Genomic DNA, 26,869 nt, shown 5'->3' with positions numbered 1-26,869 from the left:
TGGAAGATGGAACTGTGAGTGACGAGACGCTCATTCGCCCAAGTCTTGTATGGTCCGATTTTTCCAAATACCTTTGGAAGCTGCTTGGATACCATAGTAACGGGCTTGGGAGGAGAACTGGATGCTCCATTCGAACCTAGCAGAATCAGGCCAAGTGGCAGGCCCAGTATTAGATAGCATAGAGTGGTTCTTGAGCCATACAGAGCCTGCACCTAGTATAATTCACTGGAGTCTTGCCCTGGACTTCATTGCAAGTAGGAGAAAATTCTAGCTGTACCTGAGGGCACTTGCACATCTCAGGATCATGCCTGATTTCTAAGCTGGTTGTGACCTACCTCGTTTACAGGCCACCCCACCATATGCATTCCCTGCTGTCACCCCCATCATCCCATCTCTGCAGTCTTGGTCCTGGGTTGGCATCGACAGCCTGGCTTGCAAATCGGTGACACAATGGTAGCACCCAATCAAAAGGGAAGAGACACAGCAAATGACCTATCAGGATGCTTAGGCTAGGGACCACCCCACTTTGAACCAAAGAACGATCCCCCGCCTGTGTGCTGCAGCCATGGAATGTAGCAAAATCTTCTTAGCAGACTTAATCATAGAAGATTAGGGTTGGAAGAGACCTCAGGAGGTCATCTAGTCCAATTCCCTGCCCAAAGCAGGACCAACCCCAACTAAATCATCCCAGCCAGGGCTTCGTCAAGCCGGGTCCTAAAAACCTCAAAGGATGGAGATTCCACCACCTCCCTAGGGAACCCATTCCAGTGCTTCACCACCCTCCTAGTGAAATAATGTTTCCTAATATCCAACCTAGATCTCTCCCACTGCAACTTGAGACCTTGCCATCAGGCCTTAAACAGAACCCCTGAGGCCAGTGGAGAGTCCTGCTATCGGAGGGCCAGATCTTTGAAGTCATTAGAGTTACTGATACACCAGCTCCCGATAGTACAATATGACCCACGGGTTGACCTACTTTGGTGGAAGGACAATATAAGCTTTCAGGATTCTTGGCCTGCGTGTGAAGGCCTTGGTGTGACATGAGCATATTTAGGGTTTTCTGTATGTGGTGGGTATTTTCTGATTTCCCCTGCCTCCCCCCCACCCAGTGTTTAATAAGTAGGTAAACTAAAGTTGACTCTCTCTTTCTTGGAGTCTGAAGCAGGGTTTTTAATGACTTCAAGTATTTTTCTCTTGAATTGTACACAAAATTGGGCTCCCTCTGAAATGAGAGATTGGTGAGCAACGGTAAAACGTAGGTTCACACCATACTTATTTTCAACACTGCAAAAACTGTAAAAGTCAGGGATTTTCTGTGTGTATTTAATACAAAGCGGTTTATTTTGCTTCTGTTGGATTTTATTGGGTTTTAACCCACAGCAGAAGGGCCCATGTGTATTATAACAGCTTATGGGTTTGAGTCAACTGATGTCAATTGGGAGCAACTCCATGGGCCAGATTCTCAGCTAGTGTAAATCATAGAATATCAGGGTTGGAAGGGACCTCAGGAGATCATCTAGTCCAACCCTTTGCTCAAAGCAGGACCACTCCCCAATTTTTGCCCCAGATCCCTAAATGACCCCCTCAAGGATTAAGCTCATAACCCTGGGTTTAGCAGGCCAACACTCAAACCACTGAGCTATCCCTCCAACATAGCCTCAGGGACTTCCACCGAGGGACAACTTACACTGGCTGAAGGTCTGGCCCAATGGAGTGAGGAGAATTGGGTGTTGTGTACTTCCCATGCTGATTTTTCTGAGCACTTTAAATGATGTCATCCAAATGAGAAGTAATTCTACAGCAGGTGAAAATGGATCTGGGGCTTCTCTCGCCCCAGCGTGACACGGGTGTAACACCACTAAATTAAGTGGAGTCACTCTTTATGCCACTACAAATCTGGGGAGCTGAATTCAGCCTACCAGCGTGAAAGTTGCAGTTATTTAGTCAAGGCTTTCACCTTTGCCTTATCAGAATCTCCATGTCCCTTGCCATCTCTTTGTACTGAAAGGAGGTTCAGCTTGCTGTATGCTCAGATTTGCATTAAGAGACAGCGTGGGGCGTTTGGGGGAGGAGCAGAGAGTGGGCTTTTCATTGCCCAGGGGAGAAATGGGAGAGGGAAATGAGATGCAGCATGTAAATCTAGGAATACATACATAAACATAATGCTCTGTGAAAGCACAGACAAATAACCTATGTGCTCTGCAATCTCTAATACTAAACACCAGCATAAAACACACTGTTTTCATTAGATTTCCTGCTGTCTTTATTAGATTTGCAGGACAATGGTTCTTACGATTGTATTTCTTTCCGTAGGGTTCTGCTACTTTTTTTAAAGGTTGGGTACGGCAAGCAATGGAACACACACACACCCACACACACACCCATAAATGATGCATGCTGCAGGTGCTGTTATTGCATCTGGTTCAAACCCCAGCTCTGCCCAGTTAAGGGCTTCGTTAGCAACTTGCCATGGGCCTGCAGCTCTCTTCTGATTTGCATGAAATGGAGCAGATTGCAGCTGCCCTGGTCCTCCTTTAGTCTTGGCGCTCACTGGAACAAGGTTTACACCAGCATGGTCAACTTCGGTGGAGCGGCTCTTGATTTGTATCCGGGCATGAGGAAATCAGAATCAGGCCTGGTTTTGTTCAGTATGATCAGCTTCCCAGAAGGTTAGGAGACTTGATTGGCCAGTTCTCGATTCCCATTACATTTTTCTGGGAAGTGGATGTCCATATCTCTTCTGTGTCAGACTTTTAAAGCTGCATATGTATTTTTGGGCCTGGATCCTGTTAGGTGCGCTGAGAACCTCCAGAGACCCCAGGGGAGATGAGGGTGCACAGCAATTTGCACAATTGGACCTTAGGAACCCCAGCCACGGACCAGGACCCCCCTGCTGACTCCGAAGCTGGAGCACCCATGGGGGAAAAGTGCTCAGCACCCACTGGCAGCCCCGCGGATCAGCACCTCTCCTCCCTCCCAGCACCTCCTGCCTGCCGTAATCAGCTGTTCAGCGGCATGCAGGAGGCACTGTGCGGGAGGGGGAAGAGGCAGGACAGAGGTGGAGCAGGGGTGGGAAGAGGCTGGGTGGAGACTTGGAGGAAGAGGTGGAGTGGGGTCAGGGCCTGGGGCGGACCGGGGGTCGAGCACCCCCCAGGAACAGAGGAAGTCAGCACCTATGCCCCACTGGGCAAGGTGCTGTACAAACACAGAACCAAAAGATGGTCTCTGCCCCAGAGAGCTCACAATCTATGTATAAGACAAGAGGTGTCACAAAACACAAGACTTCTTCTTTAGTTCCTTAGTTTCTCTAAGCAGGACTTAAATAGAATCATAGAATATCAGAGTTGGAAGGAACCTCTGGAGGTCATCTAGTCCAACCCCTTGCCCAGAGCAGGACCAATCCCAACTAAATCATCCCAGCCAGGGCTTTGACAAGCTTGAGATGTCACCTTGTCTTTGCCCTGGTCCGCTCTGTAAAAGGGAACGTCACCCAACCCAAGGAAAATAAAACGTCAAACCTGCCTGGAAATATGGGAATAATCTTCCTATTAAAAGAGAATAGTATTAAGGGACATGCTGTTAAATAGCTGCTCGGTGGATAATTCAGACACTAAAAGCTGTTGGGTGCATTTGCGGCAGAAATCGTCCTGACTAGCTATAGGGGAGGGACTTTGGTGACCATTTTGGCCCATTTTTTTTAGAAATTGTATGTGTGCTTAATGGCCTGTCCTGGAGCATCAGGCAGACCTTGCCGTACACTTGAAGGAATGAATAAATTACTGGTTATCCTCAATGGCAGTGATTGATGAATATCATGCTAATTGTGGGGCCCAATCCTGCATCGCTTGCCCACCCAAACAATCACTGACTCCTGTAAAAGCCAGGATTGTGCAAAGAAGGCCGGAGCAGACGCAGTGGAGCTGTGGTGGTAATAGAAGAGAAGGCAGGCCAACGAGAGGCAAGTAGAAATACCAGATACAAGAAAAAAGAAAAGGAGTACTTGTGGCACCTTAGAGACTAACCAATTTATTTGAGCATGAGCTTTCGTGAGCTACAGCTCACTTCATCAGATGAATTTGTGTGGGGGGGTGGAGGGTGAGAAAACCTGGATTTGTGCTGGAAATGGCCCACCTGTTGATCACGAAGCTATTACCAGCAGGACAGTGGGGTGGGAGGAGGTATTGTTTCATGATTTCTGTGTGTATATAAAGTCTGCTGCAGTTTCCACGGTAAACATCTGATGAAGTGAGCTGTAGCTCACGAAAGCTCATGCTCAAATAAATTGGTTAGTCTCTAAGGTGCCACAAGTACTCCTTTTCTTTTTGCGAATACAGACTAACACGGCTGTTCCTCTGAAACCTGTCAGATACAAGAAATGTCTTTCCCAGGCTACACGAAAGTAAACTGTTGCATAGGGCAAAGCAGAATTTATCCCTATTTTTTTAAAATGGAGATACCCAGATTTTCCGGCCAGGAGCCCATGGTGTCTGTTCACTCTGACCACCTGCTTAACGCAGACCACAGAACTTCATGGCTCGTTCTGATGCCCAACACAGTAATTACAATGGAACTAGAGTACGTTTTCTAGAAAGACATCAGGTTTTGATTTAAAGGTTGCGGGAGATGCAGCCTACCACTCGGTCAGCTGTACCAATGGTGAACTCCTTCGCTGTTAAATAGATTGCCCCTTATTTCCACTTTGATTCTGTCTCGCTTCAACTTCTGGCTCTTGTATCTTGTTATGCCGTTTTTTGGCTATGTCTACACTACCCGAGTAAGTTGACCTAAGCTACGTCAACTCCAGCTGCATGAATAGGAGCTTAGGCCGACTTACTGCTGTGTCTACACCTGAGTTGCAACGTGCACGTTGCAAAGCGTTGAAACAATCAAATGCTTTCACACTACTCCACATGGAGTCCCTTTCTATGAATCTACTCTGCCCCAAATCCTCTTCCCGGCTCTCGTAGTGCCATGAAAACAACAAAGAGTCCGGTGGCACCTTAAAGACGAACAGATTTATTTGGGCATAAGCTTTCGTGGGTAAAAAACCACTTCTTCAGATGTTTACCCATGAAAGCTTATGCCCAAATAAATCTGTTCGTCTTTAAGGTGCCACCGGACTCCTTGTTTGTTTGGTGGATACAGACTAACACAGCTACCCCCTGATACTTGTAGTGCCATGAGTTTCTCATTTTTGTATTTCTGCATATTGTTCCCATCAGTTGGTGTCAGTTTTTTTCCCATTAGTTCCATGTTTTTTCTTAAATATGGCCTGTGTTTGGATGTTTCAACTTACAAGTATTGGATCCAATCCAGACACTTTAACACTGAATACAACAGGACCGCTTGCGTGCTCAGAATCAACCAGACGCTTAAATACTTTGCTGGGTTAGAGCCAGGGTTAGTTAGATTTTTCAGCATCTGGGTTTTCCCCTTTATCTGCCCGGTGTGGTGGTTGGGAAACAATCAGGTGCACCTCTATGATTTCCATAAGTTAATGGATTTTCTGGAGTATTTCTTTGCGCCGCTACCAGTTTGCAGATTCCAAAGGCGCGTGATTGCATTTGCACCCTAGGGTACGTCTGCCCTACAAATGGAGAGGTGACTGCATTCCATGTAAGCATACCTGAGTTAGCTTTGATCTAGCTAGCTTAAATAATAGCAGTGAAGCCAGAGCAGGACGGACTGGCCACTTGAGTGCACACCCAGGCTCCTGGGTGGACTTGTACAGCCCATGCTGCCGTGGCTTCACCGGTGTTGCTGTTGTTGGAGCTAGCTAGATCAAAGCTAGTTCAAGTCTGTCTACACATGCTGCAGTCACACCACTGATTACAGTGCAGACCGACTCCTAGCATGAAATTGTCAAGGGATTGGGCTAAACGGATGACCGAGGGCCAGAATTTGGGAAGGTGTAAAGGGGCAGAGGCAATAATTATGTTCAGCTGGAATGTATTTCAGTTATTCCTCCATCTTGAAAAACAACCGGCAAAGGAGAAGGAACAGGCTAAGCCTATTAAACTGGAGTAAATCCGGTGGAATTACTTTGGCATTGAGCCAGCATGAAGGAGTAGAAAGTAAATCCTAGTTGCCTGAACTGAACACTGGGAGTCAGTTACTCGCCTGGTAAAAATGGGTGTGACTCTGTTGTCTCTGAGGATCTGGCACGTGGAAGTACAGAGGGCAAATCAACTTCTGGTCCTCACGGCAGTATTCTTAAGGGAATAACAAATCTGAAGCTTGGTTCTTGTCCTTCTTGGTAGGGGTGCCGTGCTGAGGGCACTTGCTGGCTTTCACCGATCCAAATAGCGCTGTTAAATATTCAGATGAAATAGCAGAGGGAAGGCAATTAGAGCAGGCTGTTATCAAAAGGTAATCATGTCTCCGGAGGAGCAGAACCAAGGAGTCTCCTTTGTGCTTTGGTATATCTCAGCCCTATGATTATCTCTCCTCTTAATCTTGCCCTCCGCACTGCCCCATCATTCCTGGTGCCGGCGGTTATGCTGTTCAGAGGCGCTCAAGGCCTATCTTTATTCTCGACCCTCGTAGAAAGTTCTCCAGCTGCTGTGGCCCTGCTTTGGTAAAGAGATTACATCAGTTTCCTTATGCACACAACTCTCAAGAAGTTGCACCAGCTGGATATGCATGCCATGTTTGCTACATGGCAACTTAAAGAAAGAGCTCCGGATTTACTGAGTTTGTGCCTCTCATTTTCATGGGGTCAGGGCTTGTCAGGGGGAACTGGCTTACTTGCCCAAGGGATCAGTGCATGCTAACTTGACACCTCCACAGACCTGAGATCAAAGGCGTCTTCGGTCAGTTCTCAAACTCGTAGACCGTGGATCAGCAGTGATCCACGGTTGGCCTGTTAAATTAACCCCTTTGAGAACCAAGAAGGAGAGGTGGTCCCTGAAATGCGCTCTCAATGATGAAAGTGCAACGTGCAATTAAGTTACAGAACCGCTGACTGATATCCCACACACAATGCGTTAGACGGAGCCCTCTTCCCTAGAGGACAGCATGCTGGTTCTGCCACCCACTCTTTTTCAGCACCGACCTGTTGTGTGATTTGGCCACCCCAGGTAGCCCAACATCACAACCCTCCCATCGGACACGAGTCTTGACCCATAGACCTGAGTTCAGTAGGTGTTTGCGAATGGGACAGGCAGCTGGGTGTATTTTGCAGTACTTGCCATATCGGAAACTGGCAATGAGGGACCCATCAGCTGCATATAGACTAGGAGAAGAGATATTGCTTTTCCCTTTCATTCTTGTTGTTGGTTGCTCTTACTTTCTGCTCTGGGCTCGGAGGAAGAGCAGACTTCTAGCTGATCGAAAATCACACATCAGTTCTTAATTTCCCAGTTGTTTTGCACACTAGAAAGAAACACTCTGCTCCCAGCTACTACTGGGCAGCGGAAATTCATGCCCTTTTAGCGGAAGCTTTAAAGCACTTTCTCTGCCTCTGAAATACCTCCGGTCTTCACTTGTGTGAAATCTGGCAGCTCTCTGTCGCTCTCCACAGCTGGTGGCCACCTCTCTGAGTCCCACTTACCAGCTGCTACTCTAAAACCTTCCCATAATCCTTTGCATCATCCTAAAGCCTCTTGTCCCCTCCCATTTGACTCCCTGTTCATTGCAACACTGGCTGATGAGCAATAGAATGTGGAGCTTGACAGGACCAAGTGCCTGTAGCCACGAGTCTTCTCCCTTGTGGTTTCTCCCTTGTTTCTTACGTTGGAAACTGACACCGAGCGTTGCTACAGACTAGTAGCTTATATCAGTGACAGACTCTGTGCTCCAGCCTCATGGCTTGCATCAGCTGGCCCAAGAGTCAGGAGTTCCCCGGGAGACAAAGAATGTGACAAAGGGGAACGATCAGGGGATGCTGAAAACTTGCTGCCAAGGTAACCTCATCTAATGATAACTGCCCGCAGCACTGATGAGCAGCATATTGCAGACAGGCTTCAGGTCAGCAGCATTCAGCCTCTAGTGGGAGACATACCGCTCAGATGTTGTTGCAGGCCTTGTCTTTTATTCGTATTGCAGTTGCGCCTAGGAGCCCCAGTTATGGACCACCACCCCAGGGTGTGAGGTGCTGTACGAACACAGAACAAAAGGACGGTTCCTGCCCCCAGAGAGATTACAATCCAAGTTCTTAGGGATTTTTTTTATCCAGCCACCGTTCTACCACAGATGCTGCTTCACCAGAGAGTCTTATGGAAGAATGAACACAGGACGCCACTGGTATTTTAACCACTGTGTTGTCTTGAGTTAAAGATTTTGTGGTTACAGTGCCAGCAATCCTGAAGTCGCTACGTGTGTGCGTGTAAGGAAATTATAAAGCTAATTTTCGCACAGCCTAAGAAATCAACAAAAGAATTCAACCTATTTAGACTGCAGGTACATCTACATCTGAGCTGGGAGCAATGATTCCCAGCGCATGCAGACATACCTGTGCAAGCAGTGTGTCTTGTAGCAACCCGGGTGGCCGCTCAGGGGAGCCACCCTGAGTACCATCCCACCTGAGCCCCCCAAGCAGCTGCCCGTGCCACAGATATACTGCTAGTTTTTGGTGCTAGCTCAGGCAGAGCTAGTGAGGGCATGTCTACATGAGTTGGCTCAAATGTAGATGTGCCCATCACAGTTTCAGGGTAACTGCACCCGCATTCCCTCCTCCATGGTTCACTCCCTGAGTGCCCAGACAGGTCTCAGGTCTCCAGCCATCACCTGGAAGGCAGGGCAGGGACCCTGTCCCACTGGCTTCTGACTGGGAAATTTAAGGCCTTATCCTGTGATATCAACAGTCAGCCAGACTATGTAAAGGTCAGCACCTGTGCTTTGCTTTCGCCAGGGCTATGAATGTTGTGTTGCCAGCAGTTACGAGTTACTACCCAGCTCTTTCTCAGTAAGCACCTTTATTCTCAAGGTAAAAGCACCACAGAGAAAACATGTTTCAAACAGTGAAAGTTCTTCTATGCATATTAAAAGCTCACCAGAGGTCACCTATCAGTCTTAGGGGGCCTAGTAGGCCAAAGTGTTTCCAATACTTCTACAGGGGTTGGGACCCTTGGACAGAAGGTCCATGTCTGAGTCAGTTCAAAATCATCCCTTTGTACCAAAAGCCCTTTCTTTGTCTTGGCAAAACCCAACCCAAAGCAAAATATGGAAACCACTCTGGGGATGGTTCCTCTCTACAGTTGTTTAATCTCAGTAATTCACCTTAATACAATAGGATCCCCAAAGATACTGCAGGGGTGGCGATATCTGTCACGGTACCCTGTGGGCCATGGAGGGGTCACAAGTTTCCACTAGTCACTGTTCCGGCATATGGGTTAGAGCTGTGACAGAAGCGGCCTGCCAGTGGAGTGGGGTGTGAATTCAGGGTTTGTGCTGGAGTTGTTTAAGCTTTATAACACCCCGTGTGACGTAACAGCCGCGTTCCCATTTTGCAGACAGGGACAAGTTGGAGCAGAGACAGGTGTCTTTCCCACCATCACACATCCCATCAGTGACAGAACTGGGAATAGAAACTCAGGAGTGGAGCTGGGCTAAACTATTTTCACCAAAAGAAAAAATGTAGTTTCAGGTCAGACTGAAACATTTTGTGGATTTGGGTCAAATTATTTTGGCCATAAACGAAAAACACAGATTTTTTTTTTATTGGCCTTTTCTAAACTAAGGGTTTCAATTGTTTTTATTTGAAATGCCATCTCCTTTGGAATTTCACTGCAATATTCTTTTTAAAAAAATACGTCTTCCCCCCAAACACAATTCATTTCGTGTCAACTGAAACGATTGCTTCAAACTGAAGTGAAACTTTTTTCTCTTTCTTGGTTCAGCCGCTGAACTGAAAACTCATTATTCCCCCAATTCCACCCAGGAGTCCTCACTCCCCATTCTTTGCTCTAACCTACCAGGAGTCCACGCTGCTCGCTCCCTTATGATGAAACGCCAGCTACCTATGGATCTGGCCATGTGCTTGGGGGAAATGTTACTGGATGTAAAGATGGCACAGAAAAGCAATGTGTGGACTCTCTGCCATGTTTTGCCCAAATTGCTAAAAGGGTTTGTCTAAAAGATGCACGAAGGCTGAGGACTAATTTAAGATGGCAGTTAGCAGTGCTATCTCTGGGTAGCTAGTTGGCTTTTTCCAGCTGTGTTGTACTTACTGGAGGACAGATGGAGGGCGGTGACCTACTGTATCAGAGAGCTTATCTGTCAGTGAGCTTGTTTCCTAGTTCTGCAAGCTTCATGATGCTGTTCAGCATCATTGTTCTGTAACACACGTGGACGCTGTTATAAAGAGGCATTCTTTCTAAACCAGCTTTTTACACAGTTTCCATTTTCCCCTGCTAGACTGGGGAGATTTATCCTGAATTTCTTAGAGGAGTTACCATTGTGATCAGATCAGACTGAGGTCCCATTTACTACAATTCTTTTGCACTAGAAATCTCTGTTTCGGTGGCACAGGTAATTCTGATCGTGTGACCCACATAATGTCTTTGTTTTGTTCATTTGCAGTGCTAGTTATACCTTATCTGGGGTGGAAATACTAAGAGATCAGAGAACGTGACGTTTCCCTCCTCCTAGAGCTAGAAGAGTGAATAATAAGCTGCATAGTCTCTCAAAAGTTCTTGTTGTGCAAAAACACAGATGGTGGGGGTGCACTTCCACATAGAGATTAGAAAAACGCAATGCAATGTAGATTCTTTCTAATCGGTTTGGTGACATTTATACTTGAATCTGGTGCATTCAAAATGATGACGGCAAGATGTGATTTTTTCCTTTTTTGTTTTTGTTCATTTCTGAGCTCATGGGTAAAATTTTCAGAAGTGCTTATGGGACCCTAAGTTCCATTTTCAAAGGTTACTTAGGTTCTTAGGAGCTTAAGTCCCGTCATGGCACCTAAATGCCTATATCCAAATCAGAATTTAGGTTCTTAAGTCTCTTATGGGCTTGAAAAACTTTATCTACCACTTTCACATCTCAGCAACTTGCTCATTTATACAAATCTGTTCTTATGCCAGAATTGTCAGCTGGTCCATTTACATGAGGGATCTGCACAGAGTCTAGTGTTTTGGATTTGTGTTTCAAGCAGCGTCGGGGAGTTGGATTTTTGCTGCTGTTCTCTTACAAGCCTGAAACGCAGGCCAGGCTCACGGTAAGCGACTTGCATTTCTTTGATATCTGAACACATTTGGCTTTGGGCCCTGTGATCACGGCCTGATGTCAAAGATTTCCGATTGGTGTGGGGTTCTTCAGTTCTTAGGTGCCCAGCTTGAAACACCTTGTGCCTAATTTCTCAGAAGATCTGAGCACCTACTGCTCCATGCAATGTCAGTGGGAGCTGGGGTGACCAGAGAGCAAGTGTGAAAAATTAGGACACTTTTTTTGAGTGGGGGGGGAGGCGTAGGCGTAAAGATGTGTATATAATTTAAAGCCACTAATATCAGCATGGTCCCAATAATATCAGGACATCTGGTCACTCTTAACGGGAGCCCCGGATGTTTGTCACTTGTGGAAATCAGGCTCTAAGTGTCTCCAGTTGGGCATTGAAATCTGAGAAACTGGCTGCATGCCTGTACGTATCCAGTCTAGCCGCTCATCTTGTGTGTCCCATATTGCACTGGAGAAGCTTTTTTTTCCCTGAACCCATCTGCTTTCACGCCTCCTTCAAATCCCTTTTCAGAAACTTCATCAAGGAGGCTTATGAACTGTGGCATTTTAAACACTTAATTTTTTTAAAAAAATGTTTCCTCTGCATCAGATCACACTCTCCCTCTCTCTTCTGGTTTCCTACCCTGTCTCCTTGTTTGTCCTTGTTTGTATTCAGGCCCTGAGTTTGCCGGGACAGCCACAAGTGTGAACTCATCTTCCCCAAGGAATCCCCTTGTTGAAAATCTATGGAACTCCATATCTGCATCTGTGGATTCTTTTGCAAGACCAGGCCCTTGGACTCTAATTCTGTGATTGCACCCACATTGACTCTAATGGGAATCTGATGAGGCATAAAGAGCTGCTTGTGTCGGGGGAGGGATAGCTCAGTGGTTTGAGCATTGGCCTGCTAAACCCAGGGTTGTGAGTTCAATCCTTGAGGGGGCCATTTAGGGATCTGGGGCAAAAATTGGGGATTGGTCCTGCTTTGAGCAAGGGGTTGGACTAGATGACCTCCTGAGGTCCCTTCCAACCCTGATAGTCTATGGTTCTAGGATTGGGGCTTTAGAGCATAAGCCCTATAGGGTAGGGAACCCATCCTGGCTTAAGTGTCCACTTCACATCCGTAAGAAACAATAACGGAGCATTTTAAACAAGACCTGTATTTGCAGTGCCACAGATTTACTCTCTCCTGTGAATATTTTTCTGATGGCTGTTGGGAGCTGGTTAAAATGATACCTCACAACACAACTCTTCAGAAATAGCTGCAGTGAGATTAGTGGAAGCTTTATGCACTGAAAGTACATGGCATATTTAAACAGACTTTAGTCCAGTTTTACAGAATCAAGAGCCCATTTGCTGTAACGTTAAACAGTCAGACAGCTGAGGCTTTTTCAGAATTTAATTTTCTCTGAGAAAATCAGTGAGGGGTTTCTCTTTAGTGGCTTTTACCAGGGACTTTTCTGTAAAGGTGTGCAACGTTCAGAGATGCTGTGGGCCTGATTCTCTTCAATTTCACAAATTTTACTGCCAGAGTAACTCTGTTAATTTCAAGGGAGATACAGTGGTATAGGACAGGGTGTAAGTGAGCCGAGAATTGGGCTCTTTAGAACACACAATGTCCCCCAAAATTGTCCCCATTCTACATGCTTTGTTTAAAACATACTCCAAACACATCTTTTACTAGAGCAGTAAATATTGCAATCTGTGTTTTAGATTGCATCTCAGAATACCAGGTATAAACTATCAAACCTGGGTTTATGGAAAATAGATCCCATCAAACTAACTTGATATCTTTTTTTGATGAGATAACACATTTGGTTGATAAAGATAATAGTGCTGTTTTAATAGACTTCTGTAAGACATTTGACTTGGTACCACACAATATTTTGATTAAAAAACTAGAACAATATAAAATGAACATGGCACACATTAAAGGAATTAAAAACTGGCTAACTGATAGGTCTCCAAATGTAGCTGTAAATGGGAACTGTCATTGAGTGGGTGTTTCCAGTGGTTTGGTTCATGGCCCCACACTATTTAACATCTTTATCAATGACCTGGAAGAAAACATAAAATCATTGCTGATTAAGTTTCTAAATGACACAAAAATTGGGGAAGTGGTAAATAATAAGAGTACAGGTTACAGATTCAGGGTGATCTAGGTCACTAGGTAAAGGGGGCACTAGCAAACACTAGGCATTTTAATAAGGCTAAATGTAAACGTATACTTCTGGGAACAAAGAATGCAAGCCATATTTGCAGGTCAGGGGATTCTGTCCTGGGAATCTGGGACTCTGAAAAATATTTAGGGTTGTATGTGGATAATCAGCTGAACTTGAGGTCCCAGTTGCAATGCTGTAGTCAAAAGAGCTAAAGTGACCCTGGAGTGCATAAACAGGGGAATCTCACATAGGAATAGAGAGGTTATTTTTCCCTGTATTTGGCACTGGTGGGACCGCCGCTAGGGTACTGTGTCCAGTTCTGGTGCCCACAGTTCAAGAAGGATGTTGATTAAATTGGAGATGGTTCAGCGAATAGCCAAGGGATTGGTTAAAACTGCTTTATAGAAATAGACTCAAGGAGATCAGCCTATTTATCTTAACAAAGAGAAGGTTAAGGGATGACTTGATTACAGGCTATAAGCACCTCCATGGAGAACAAGTATTTATTAATGGGCTCTTCTGTCTAGCAGAGAAAAGTCTAACACAAGCCAATAACTGGAAGATGAAGCTAGACAAATTCAGAGTGGAAATCAGGCGTAAATTTTTAACAGAGAGGGTAATTAACCATTGGAACAATTTACCAAGGACTGTGGTGGATTTTCCATTGCTGATAATATGTAAATCAAGATGGGATGTTGTTCTAAGAGATCTTCCCAATTAAGATCATAGCTCCATGGTGCTAAGTGCAGTACATATACATAGTAAGAGACAGTCCTTGCCCCCACAGAATTTGCAGTTTGTGCAGATAAACCAAAGGTGGGAGAAAGGGACCAATATCCTCATTATACAAGATGGGGAAACTGAGGCACAGAGGGAAAGTGACTTGCCCAGCATTATACAGAGAGTCTATGGCAGAGCCAAGACCTGAAACCAAATCTCCTGAGTCCCAGTCCAGTGCCTTAACTGCAAGACCATGACACACAAGCTGGGTTACATCCCATGCAACTCCAGTGAAGTCAGCGGGATTGCTTGGGGAAGATGGCAGGTCAATGGAGAATGTGGCCCACCTATTCGACATTGGTGAGGCCTCATCTGGAGTACTGTGTCCAGTTTTGGGCCCCACACTTCAAGAAGGATGTGGATAAATTGGAGAGAGTCCAGCGAAGGGCAACAAAAATGATTAGGGGACTGGAACACATGAGTTATGAGGAGAGGCTGAGGGAGCTGGGATTGTTTAGCCTGCAGAAGAGAAGAATGAGGGGGGATTTGATAGCTGCTTTCAACTACCTGAAAGGGGGTTCCAAAGAGGATGGCTCTAGACTGTTCTCAATGGTAGCAGATGACAGAACGAGGAGTAATGGTCTCAAGTTGCAGTGGGGGAGGTTTAGACTGGATATTAGGAAAAACTTTTTCACTAAGAGGGTGGTGAAACACTGGAATGCGTTACCTAGGGAGGTGGTAGAATCTCCTTCCTTAGAGGTTTTTAAGGTCAGGCTTGACAAAGCCCTGGCTGGGATGATTTAACTGGGAATTGGTCCTGCTTTGAGCAGGGGGTTGGACTAGATGACCTTCTGGGGTCCCTTCCAACCCTGATATTCTATGATTCTATGATTCTATGATTCTATGTTTGATTGGGAGTTATATGGCGAGAGATGGGCAAGCAGGTCCCCTTCTCTATCCCCACTGTTGATCACTTGTTTAGCACTCTGGAATTATAACGTGTGTATATTATAATTGTAACGTGCGTATTCATGGTAGCATTAGAAAGTGGTGGCAGAATTGAGGCACTGATGAAGTAAACTGCGAGCAGAAGGTGATTGAAGGAGTTAAAAGGCTTAAGAGTGAAAGTGAAGAGAAATAACAATCGGGGGGTGTCTGCCTAGAAAGAAATCTGAAGCTGCTCGGTATGGTTCCCCCACCCCCACCGCTGCTCGTGCGTTAATGACCTGAACAGAAATATCTCTGGAGACCTTTTATTCTAGCATCTGAAAAATAATCCCTGCATGCACTGCCGCTGAGTTGTCATCTGTGGGGTGAGCCACGCCGGAGTAACCGGTGATGGCTGGTAGAAGCTGTCAGGTGAGAGCGTGATGCAGAAGAAGAAGAGCTTTTCTGTTTAACTCTGTAGAAAAGCTTTGGAAATATATAGCCATCTTTTCTGCTGGTGCCAGTGGGCACAGCTCCACCGACGTCAACCAGAGCAGCGCTGGGAGTTAACACCACATGGTGAGGGCCCAGTTCAGAGCTGATGTAAATGAGGGCAGCTTCGTTTGGAATTAGTGAGTTTTGCCATTTATTTTCTTACACGGGGGTAGGATTGGAGCCTTATTTCGTACAGCAGCTTTGTATGAAAGTGCAAACCTGACTCCAATCTCACCTGGGCTAACTCTACCCCCTGACGGGACTCCATTAAACCAGTCTGATCTTGGGTCTGGGCATGGAGTTACGTAAGAGCAGAGGGAGTGAGAAGGTAAAGTGGAATGGGCCAGGGAAGAGAGACAGTCTTCACTGACGCCTGCCTTGAGATGGAGAACCCAGTTGTGTGGAAATGATGAAACGTAATAAAACTTGTATTTGGCTGCTGTTTCCATTAGATGAAAAGGCCCTTGGATTAGGAGATCAGATCATCTCTGGGTCATTTCATTTAGCAAAGCGCTGGTGTTCTCTAGCAATGCACTGAACTGAGGACTACACAGAATACTAAGTATCAGAGGTGTAGCCATGTTAGTCTGTATCCACAAAAACAAAGAGGAGTCCGGGGCACCTTAAAGACTAACGTTTATCTGGGCATAAGCTTTCGTGGGTAAAAAAAACACTTCTTCAGATTCCATGCACTTGAAGAAGTGGGTTTTTGTTTTTTCCCCCACGAAAGCTTATGCCCAAATAAATCTGTTAGTCTTTAAGGTGCCCAGGACTCCTCATTGTTTTTACAGGATACTAAGACCTGCTGTTAATGTGGATGGACCTATCTACCTAACATTTGAGGCCAACTGTTTGAAACCTAAAGTTAGGCTGCTAAATCCATATCTATGCCCATCTGTAGAAGGATTTTTCAGACGATACCGTTCTCCCCCTGTATGCCCATTGAAGTCAATGGGAGCTATACGTGCTCAGCACCTTTGGAAATCATGCTCCTTCTTCTGACAGGTTCCATATTTATACCCATCTTCATGCACCCCTGTTTGAAAGTGCTGGCTCAAGTCTTCAGTGGTTTCTGAGCATAAATCAGCTTAGTTTCATCAAGTCTCCAAACTTTGCCCCAACCGGGTATGTTTTTCTATCCAGGCCACATGAAGATGAAATCAGACACCCCTTTGTTCCTGTGTATTAACTTTTGTTGGTCTTCCTAAAGCGATCGCTTCTGTTGGGCTTAATACAATTAAATTAAATGGTGTTCTATCCGGAGGGGCTTGTAAGTGGGTCCCAGCCTCCTCCTGACAAGTCAATGGAATTCTGACCTTATCCCATTAAGTATGGGGGGAAGTAAGAGGAAAACCTGTGTGTTACATAGTGATCCTCTTTGTGTCGGATGACATGCCAGGCACAATGTGTTAGAAGGGAAATATATTGCATACAGGACATCTTATAAATAGAGAGAATTTATTTATAGAGTTTCCAAACCCCCGCCCCCCGCGATGCCCGGGTGTACCCTTATTTAAAATTTAAATCTGTTGCCTAGGGCTACCCACAGGCATCCCAAGTTTTTATGCTTCCTCTGAGGATGGCTGCTGCAAATTAGCCAAAGAAGATGAGCCAATTAAAAAAACCTTCACAGATGTGGCTCTCAGTTAGCTAATTCTGCCCTTTAATATATCTTGTGCCCTTGGCATGGGATGAGAGACAGCTCCTCCATATGTCCAGGAGGAAGGCAAGTTCCCAGAGCAGTGCATTTGGGAGACGGGTAGGGGGCAAATTACCCTCATGCTTTCGTAATATATCAGATGGGAAATATCTTCAGGCATTGACTATTCATATCTTACACAGTCGCTCTCTAAAGCCCCGGCCAAAATAAAACACTGTTGTTCTAGGTGTTAGAGGGGCACATGATAAGAAATTTCTCCCTTCCTCCAAAAGAGCTGACTGGAGGGGAAGCCGAGCAGTGACTTGCCCACAGTCAAACAGGAGGTCAGCCGCTGAGCTAGAAACAGATCCCAGCTCTCCTGACACCTAGACTAGTGCTCTGTCCACTAGACCAGCGTGGCCCCTTCAAACTAGGCCGTGTTTATGTTTATACGTGCTCAGATTTATAGGCCATCGTTCGTCGCAAGGGAGCCTAAGACACTTCCCAAACTGTGGGCCAAATCCTGGTACAGTGAAAGCTAATCTGAAATATTGTTCAGCTGACATCTGCGGCAGGAATCCTGCTGGCTGTGGCCACCATTTGCTCCAGCAGGGCAATGAGGGAGAACTGCAGCTGTTCCAAACAAGAGCAGCATACATCTTCTACTAGCACGGGCTGCAGCCTAACGTGCCAGCATGGGCTCGCACAGGGGTGGGCAAACTTTTTGGCCCGAGGGCCACATATGGGTATGGAAATTGTATGGTGGGGCCATGAGTGCTCATGAAATTGGGGGCTGGGGTGCAGGAAGGCAGGAGGGCTCTGGCTGGGAGGGGGTGGGGGAGGGGCTCTGGGGTGGGGTTGGGGATGAGGAGTTGGGAGTTCAGGAGGGTGCTCCGGGCTGGGACGGAGGGGTTCAGAGGGCCGGAGGGGGAGTAGGGCTGGGGTAGGGGGTTGGCAGCGTGGGAGGGGACCAGGGGGGCAGGTTCCAGGTGGTGCTTACCTCAAGCAGCTCCCGGAAACAGCGGCATGCCCCCCCTCCAGCTCCTACACAGAAGTGCAGCCAAGTGGCTCTGCACACTGCCCTGTCCATAGGCGCTGCCCCTGCAGCTCCCATTGGCTGTGGTTCCCGGCCAATGGGAGCTGCGGGGGTGGCGCTTGGGGCGGGGACAGTGTGCAGAGCCCCCTGGCTGCCTCTACGTGTAGGAGCTAGAGGGGGCACATTCCGCTGCTTCTGGGAGCCGTGCGGAGTGGGGCAAGACCCCGACCCTGCTCCCCGTCTGGAGTGTCAGAGCGGGGCAAGCCCCGGACTTCACTTCCCGGCAGGAGTTCGAGGGCCGGATGTGGACCCTGGGCCGCAGTTTGCCCACCTCTGGGCTAGCATCAGCCCAAACCCTTTGGGAACTGTGGTGTGTGAACCATTGCACATCTTGACTTCTCTCCGGGTGCTTTTATGGCTTTCTATTCCCAGTGCTCTGCTGTTGGTGTGTACAATCAAGGTAACTGATCTCTGGATGTTGGAACAAACAACATTCACAGGTGACTCCAAGCTGCTCCTTGGAATATGCAACATGGCATTTCCATGAGCTGTCATTTATTCTTATAAGGATCATCGCTTAGACTGGGATATTTAAAGCCAGACTGGGAGCACCAGAAGAATACTCTGCAAGGAACCAGCTCTGCTCTGGTAGAGGGAGAATGGATTGGAGAAGAAGACTGGCTTTGTGGTTGGATGGTGGAGCAGCCCCTAGAGGAAGTCACTCTGCGTAAGAGGTTATACAAGGCAATGGAGAATCAGGCCAATTCATTAGGATTCTTTTTGTTTTAATGTTTTGTATTTCGGAATTTTAATTGCCCCAAGTACCGTACCAATTGGCAGCCATAAGTCAGCGTGAGCGGTGGTCTCAGATAAGGGTTTTCTCCGAGCTCGGTTAAGATGATCGGGTTATTTATTAGAGCTGTTAAAAAAAAAATTTCAACACAACAGGTTTCCATCGGAAAATTCAGTGGGATCAAAATCAAAATGTTCTGTGGGCATGTGTCCGCTTTGACAAAATTTGGTGGGGAAAAAGTCAAAACAACTCATTTTGACTTTCTAGTTTTGATTGTGGTGAAGCGTTTCGATTCATTTTGGTTTTGATGCTTATATAATATTACATTATTCATTCAAATATATATTTTATATCAGAATGTTTCAACATTATCTAAACGAAGTGTTTTTGTGTTATCGAAATGGACCGTTTCAACATTATCAAAGTGAAACTATTTGATAATCCCAAATTGATTTTTTTTTTTTTTGGAACTTTTTGTCCACGGGAAATTTTGATATTTTGGCTTTTTGCTTCAGTTTGGGGGTGGGGAGGACTGTTGGAATTTTCTAACCAGTTCTATATAATTTTCCAAGCAGTTCTATATAATTTTATATTTCCTGCATTATGGTCCTGAAAATCAATCCCCTGTGCTGTTGGCATAATCCGAACAATATACTGAGCCACTTTTTCAGCTGGTATAAATTGGTTTAGCGTCACTGAAGCCAATGGAGCTATGCCAATAAGATCTGGTCCATTATTACTGCAATTGAACTGTGAGTTTTACTAAATTCTCAGGAGTCCTCCGCTCCTTACATTATTTTAATTTTCATGAGTCATGTTAGCTCTTGCTTAACTCCAACCTTTTACAGGCTTCGGTCTTCACTCCTTCCTGGCATGACTGCATCTCATCCCCACAAGCCATCTTTCTGTTCTCAATGAAATTTTCTGCTGTGGGACTTGTCATCCTTTTAACTTTTCTTCAGCAAAATAAGGTTGTGTTTTTTTTTCTCCATGCAGCTTCAGTGAAAGCAACTTCATTAAGGCATCAGCCATCTAAGAAAAAAAGCGAGGAAGGAGAATTAAAGACTTTTCTCCCCAAATCCTGTAATGGCTTCTGGCAGCCTGGTTTTGATGATAGCTTATTAAACACTGCCGTGTCAATGCAATGCCAGCTCTGGTTAGATTCTTAAGTTGCGTTCAAAGTGCGGTGAGATCAGAAGTCCTAGGGAACAGTGTGCTGTGTGGGTTGTGCTATGTGTTGTGTTGATTTTAGGAAACTTTGTAGACACCCAGAAATCTTAAATAGACAAATCTCTGCGTTTCCCATGGTTGAGGAATAAGGATGCAGTGGGTGGGGTCAGTAGAAATGTTTTGAATTTCAGTGTGTGGGGAGGAAGAGATGGGGGTATTAGAGGAAATTATCTTGATTTTCCTCTCTCTCACACACACACACACACACACACACACACTCTGAAGCTGGTTGAATATTTTTAGCTGGAAATTTAGGTGATAAATCACTAATCCCCCCCACACACACAAAATCTTTTCACTCAGCTGTCTTTGGAAGAGTTTGTGCTTTACGGGAGGGAGACAAGTTTTACTGCCACTCCGCGCAGGCATAAGTATTTACACAAGGTGCAAGCCAGTGGAGAATCAGGCCTATTGTATTTGTACATACAGCAGAGGAAAGAGATGTCATGGAAATCTTCAGACTTTAGCCATATAATATGGCTCCAGAGTGCCGGGACGCTGTCTAAATGGAAATTTCCACTACATGCATCCAATGAAGTGGGTATTCACCCACGAAAGCTTATGCTCCAATACGTCTGTTAGTCTATAAGGTGCCACAGGGCTCTTTGCCGCTTTGTCTAAATGCTGTGACCACGCATGCTAGCAAATGGCCCATTAAAATGGCAAATAAAATGCAATTCCTTATCTCAGCCTTCCCAGTTATGCACAAAATAATGGCCTTGTTACGTGAGCTAATGTTCTGAATCTGCTTTCACTTTGCTGTGAATCAGGGGCAGCTCTGCTGATGTCAGTGAAGTTATATGGGGGAAAGCTGGAGAATCAGGCCTTTTTGTAGTCGCTAGAGAGGAGCACAGGTATGCTGCTTAAACGTTTGTCCTTTAAGGCATTTACCATGTCTGAGCTATTTTGCTCTGACTCTTTGCTGCACCACGGCACTGACCATATAAATCAGATACAATCCCTCACGTAAAAAGAAAAGGAATACTTGTGGCACCTTAGAGACTAACCAATTTATCTGAGCATGAGCTTTCGTGAGCTACAGCTCACTTCATCGGTTGCATCCGATGAAGTGAGCTGTAGCTCACGAAAGCTCATGCTCAGATAAATTGGTTAGTCTCTAAGGTGCCACAAGTACTCCTTTTCTTTTTGCGAAAACAGACTAACACTGCTGTTACTCTGAAATCCCTCATGTGGCTTTCTGGTGTACTCATTTATTGATCTATGCAACATCAAGCTCTCCAAGGCAGGGGCTGTCTGGATTGTCTGCGTTTAGCAAACATTGTTGGCACTTAGCCAACAAGAGATGCGCCAGGTGCTTGACAGAATTACTGCGCCCACCTCTGAAATGCAGCCACCTCTGGGGTGGGATATGGCAGTATTTAACAGCACATAACAATGTCATTTATTATTTTTTTATTTATACTTTATTTTTGGTGTGGCCACGCCCAAACTGTGTGAGGTGCTTTCAAAAGAGAGGATAAACTAGCTCCTGCCACAAGGAAGCCTCATTGTTAAAAGGCAAGCTGCTCTGGACACGCAGTGATGCAGAATGCTTTGTACAGTTGAAACAAGCTGGTTGACGTATGCAGGTCAAATGTAATTACTGGACAGGGCAAGTTGCAGAATTTTCAACCCCGTGGTGCTTAGGGATGTATGGAGTTGAGGGGGGTGGGAGAAGGTTGATTTAATCCATTTAGAAATGGGGCAGACTCCCCTGATCACCAAGCTCAGTTGGAATTTGGCCAGGGCACTTGTTCTACGATCATCCCCTCTGGCAAAAAAAAAGTTCCTGGGCTGAGTCAGGGCCTGAGTTTTGCATCTTTCTTGAAAGAACATAAGAATGTTCATACTGGGTCAGACCAAGGGTCCGTCTAGCCCAGTGTCCTGTCTTCTGACAGTGGCCAGTGCCAGGCTAGGGACACCATCCCTGCCCATCCTGGCTAACAGCCATTGGTGGACCTATCTGCCATGAATTTATCTAGTTCTTCTTTGAACCCTGTTATAGTCTTAGCCTTCACAACATCCTCTGGCAAGGAGTTCCACAGGTTGACTGTGCATTGCATGAAGAAGTACTTCCTTTTGTTTGTTTGAAACCTGCTGCCTATTAATTTCATTTGGTGATCCCTAGTTCTTGTGTTATGAGCAGGAGTAAATAACACTTCCTTATTTACTTTCTCCACATCAGTCATGATTTTATAGACCTCTATCATATCCCCCCTTATTTGTCTCTTTTCCAAGCTGAAAAGTCCCAATCTTATTAATCTCTGCTCATACGGCAGCCATTCCATACCCCTAATAATTTTTGTTGATGGATGGGGCTTTCTGCCAGGCTGCTTGGGGATTCATATCCTTCATTGAGAGCCTTTAATTAATACCTTAAGATTCAGTATTAACAAGCAGGTTCATTAGATACAACTAGCATGGGCAAGAGTCCGCTAACAAAGATCCCAGAGTGACCTGTCTGAGGCTGCAGCGTGCGCTAAATTTTATGAAAACCCTGGAGTTGTATACAGTGAGGCCTGTTCCTTTGTTGTGCCAATAAGCTGGCCTGGAACGCAGGGAAGATCATTCTACAGCATTAGATTTCTTGAGCTTTCCATTCGGTATCAATAGGGGCTGGGCCACACTTTGCATCTCTGAATTACAGTATTGTCAGCCTCAAGCATTCAAGAAATCAGACTTATAAAATCGTGATTTATTTAAAGCAATAAACCTGGGCTTTTTTAATTTACTTTCTGGTTCCAGAGCCTTTAAGTTGCACTCACTTAAAATTTGCCTTTCTCTGCAACAAGGAGCCCTAGAAACTTATTTTTAAAATGAAAACTTGAGATTCTCATGTGATCTCTTGCTTCCAGGAGCTGGGGCTTTAAGAAACATGTCATGAGAGCTGGCAACACTCGAACTAGCCGTTGTTAGTTTACGCATAAGTCTGGCAGAATTCAATTTTTTTATTTTTTATAATTTTGGCAGATAATATCAAAGTTTAATTGGAAGCATTTTTTTCCCCTATTTTTATTTATTTAAGTTTTCACAGTTGTGGTAAATTACAGGGAGGTCAGGCAATAATTATTTAATGATAACAGACATTGAGTTTCAAAAAAGTTAAAGCTTTACCAGTATTAAAACACAAATATCGCATGTCAAAATATACACGGTAAACGTCCTTTCCAACTTGCAGTTCTCGAGCAGCATCCTTCGTACTTTTTGCCGATCTGTAAATTTTGATTACGATGGAAATAGTTTTTGTGTGCATCTGGTGAAATCTACGTATACCGACATTTACCAATGAGAATCGAATCCTTCCAACGCTGTTTATGCTCTTATTTGGTCAACAGGCACATTCGATTGCCGGAAAGTGGCGTGGAAAGACAGAAGCCCCCACCAAGCCTTGGTGGTGGCACCCGACACAGGTTCAGGGGGAAGCATCTGGTTCAGGTTGGGTCAGTTCTGAAAACAACTCAACGCTCTCGGGTCGGATCGGCTGTGCTCAGTTTGGGTTTGGGTCGGCCTTTAAAATTTGGCCCGAGCAGAGGGCTAGTTTGCTCCAGCGTAACTAGATCAACTTTGAAATGCTTTCGGTTACGTTGGCACAACTTCAGAGCAGGCCATGGCCTGAGAACTTTCAAGTTAAAGTCCAATGAAAAAGTAAATAGGTAAAGGCTGACTTCTTCCCAAGGATTGTTGGGAGCTATTTAACTCATCGGGTGGACGGAGATAGCATATGCCAGGATTTCTGCCAGTTTCCCATGTAACTGCACGAAGGTTTCCATAGTTAGGTTGAAAAAATGAGACAAGTGAAACAAGAGCAGTTTGGATGCAGGCCGGCCTGCTCAGAGCAGAGGGACATTGAGAATGCAGTGTGATTGATGTTCTGCTGAATTGTATTTATTGGTTCCCCTCTCCGATTTGGGCATGTAGTTAATCCACTTTGAAACCTGGCTGTGTTAGCAGCAGCCGCTTCAGAATCGCCCGATGGTTCGTGCCAGAACCGCGATTTCCCTAGGGAGGTCAAGCAGAGGGCTGAGGCTCAGGGTATTGTTAAGGTGATAGAGAAAGGAGTATAGACTGAATTATGGAGTCAGCTGCTGGACTGAGAGACCATGGGACACAGGTCAAATAGTGTGGGCCAAATTCTCTGCCCTGGTTACAGCGACTTCAAAGGCATCTGCTGGAGTCTAACAAAGGCAGCATCTGGCGATGGGTGTTTACAAAAAGTCACACCACCCTTTTTCAGTCCATGGAGCCATTCAGTGCCTCCTGATTTGTTCGCCCCCCACCCCCATGTTAGGTTTCAAAATCACTGCTGTAAAAACAGTGTTGAATATGCATTTGGGAGGTGCATGTGGGCATTTCTGAATCTGCCTCTGCGTTCAGTGAGGATTTGACACAGGTAACCCCCACATCCCAGAAGGTTACCATCCACGAATCCATCCCAATCCAGTGAAATATGGCACGGATCAGGTTTGCATGACTGAACCTACTCACACGGTCTGACATGCTGTTTAGAGGGAGGAATTGCCGTCACTGTGCGAAGCAGCCTGGTTTAGCGGTGACAGCCGTGTGACTCATGCTTCCAGCCTTTTGTGGGAACAGCCTTCATGAGCTTCTCCAGCAGTAGAGGATATCATGCGGCATCTAATCCCATATTCACACCCTTACGCTATCTTCCCTGACCTGTGTCCTAGATGATACACTCTCTGCAGGTGGGACTGTTTACTGGTCTCAAAGAACCATGCATAGCTAATAGCTCTAGAAATATTATTAACAACAGCAGTGCTTGGGGAAACTCAGTCAAACCAGGGATGGAATTCAATTCTCTAAGATAGCATTCAACTGCTTTACCCAGGAGACCCTCCTGTCTCTTCCTGGCGTTCTCTGCATCATTCACCGCAGACCTTCCAACTTCTGCAGTATTTGAGGCAGGGGTCTTACAGGCAAAAGCGTCTTTTGCTAGGCAACCCTGATTCATCCCCAGAGCAGATCTCTCCTGTGCACTGAATGAGGTAGGGATCCCGTGGGGAAAAGGGATGTGATCATATCATTAAAAACTGCATCATAGTGCATACACGCAAGCAGCCATTTTCTAACTTATAAGAGCCGATGATTGCAAAATCAATGGTCTTTTAACATTGTGTTGTTTGTTATACAGTCTTGCTGAGTGTGTATGTGACACAAAGACCCAGCAAAGGATACAGCCATTTAATTCATTCTTGGGGAAATTGATCTTCACTCATCAGACAAGCGCTGATGACAAAGAAGTCTCAGATTGTCAAGGATGTCAAACGGTGCTGTTTTTAATAATAACGCTTAGCTCCTACATGGTGCTTTCCATCAGTAGGTCTCAAAGTGCTTTACAAAGGGAGGTAAGCAACACAAGTTGGCAGGAGCTAATGAATTTTCTTCAATGTGACATACGCCACTTTCCCTGCAGAGGGCACTGAGGAGCCCAGAGTCAACCCCCCAGCAAACTGTGAGTTTGTCACTGTTGAAGAATATTGCAGTGCTTTATAATAAGGGGTGTGGCATATCCTGCTGGGTCTTCTCCCTTCATTTCCCTGTGCTGAAACCTCTGTAAGTTCTGCAAAGTGCATTTTTCCTGGAGACTCAAGGTATGTCTACAGTGCAATTAAAACCCCTCAGCAGGCCGCGGCTCAGCTGACTCTGGCCTGGAGGGCTTGGGCTAAGGGGCTGTTTAATTAAGGTGGAGCCATTTGGGCTTGGGCTAGAGCCCAGGCTTTGAAAGCCAGGGAGGAGGGAGCATCTCAAAGCCCAGGCTAGGGCCCAAGCCTGAACATTACACAGCTATTTTTACCCTGCAACGCGAGTCCCAGTCAGTTGAGCTGGGCTCTGAGACTCGCGATTGTGGGTTTGTTTTTGCTGTGTAGACCCATCCGGAGTGAGCAGTGCTGCCCCTTTAAGAGAGCTCCCCTTTTCTCATGGGAGGAGTAGCTCTTTACTCCAGCACGGTCTGTATTCCACCCACCCCCATCCTTAGATCACTCTTCTTCTCTGTGTGTCCGTAAAAAAATGTGACCCTTCCCCATCAGGCAGCTCTGCTCTCTCGAATGACACTCAGTATGATGTCTGCCTGCCAGCATTATTATTTTCCAAAGGACCATATGCCAGAACAGTTTCCTGCACAAAGGCATCCTTGCAAAAGCAGACCGCTCCCGATGGGCAGTTTTTAATGCACTGCCTATAGACTTCCATGCAGCATCCAACGATTTCATTGTCTGACTGATGATTTGCCCTGCCTCCTGTATATTCATTTTAATTGAGCATGCAGGGCAGCCTATTGATTTGCGAGGCTTGACCCTGAATAGGCTGTGACCATGGCCTCTTTGTGCGTTCTGTTTTCTCCCTGCAATGCGCACGTGCTTCCCAGCTGCAAAACTTTGTTGTTGCTAATTTTGGGGGGCGAATGTGGTAGACGCTGAGGGCTTGTGCAAGCAAGAAATGCGGCGTGGACAACTTAGCTGCAGCGTGGGAAGAGCTTACGGTGTTCAGATACCACTGTGATGGGGACTCTAAAGGTAGCTGAACTGCACAGACTTCTATTCGAACCGCCCAGCAGACTTCTAGCAAGGCACCGTAATCCTAACCTGCAAGCAGCCCTGCGGCTCTGACCTTGCACGGAGACACAGTTTCCAAGGAGTGTTCGCAATGCCCTTTGTGACATTTTTGCATGTGTCGTACTGATTGGTGTGTGA

The 26,869-nt window shown here is 45.8% G+C and overlaps 1 protein-coding gene across 2 annotated transcripts in view; it reads left to right on the top strand.

Annotated features, from left to right (window-relative positions):
• Positions 1-26,869, top strand: part of ADD2 (adducin 2) — a 98,426-nt gene that overhangs the window by 19,298 nt on the left and 52,259 nt on the right. Inside the window, exon 2 of one of the 2 annotated variants that reach the window (XM_073324933.1) lies at positions 11,096-11,161. The exons of the other annotated variant lie outside the window; for it this stretch is intronic. The gene's annotated coding sequence lies outside the window, so the exon portion shown is untranslated. The remainder of the gene's footprint in view (positions 1-11,095; positions 11,162-26,869) is intronic. 2 annotated transcript variants of the gene reach the window in all.

Source organism: Lepidochelys kempii, chromosome 26 (genome assembly GCF_965140265.1).
Source record: "Lepidochelys kempii isolate rLepKem1 chromosome 26, rLepKem1.hap2, whole genome shotgun sequence".
NCBI lineage: Eukaryota > Metazoa > Chordata > Testudines > Cheloniidae > Lepidochelys > Lepidochelys kempii.
This window is presented reverse-complemented; position numbering and strand designations above follow the sequence as displayed.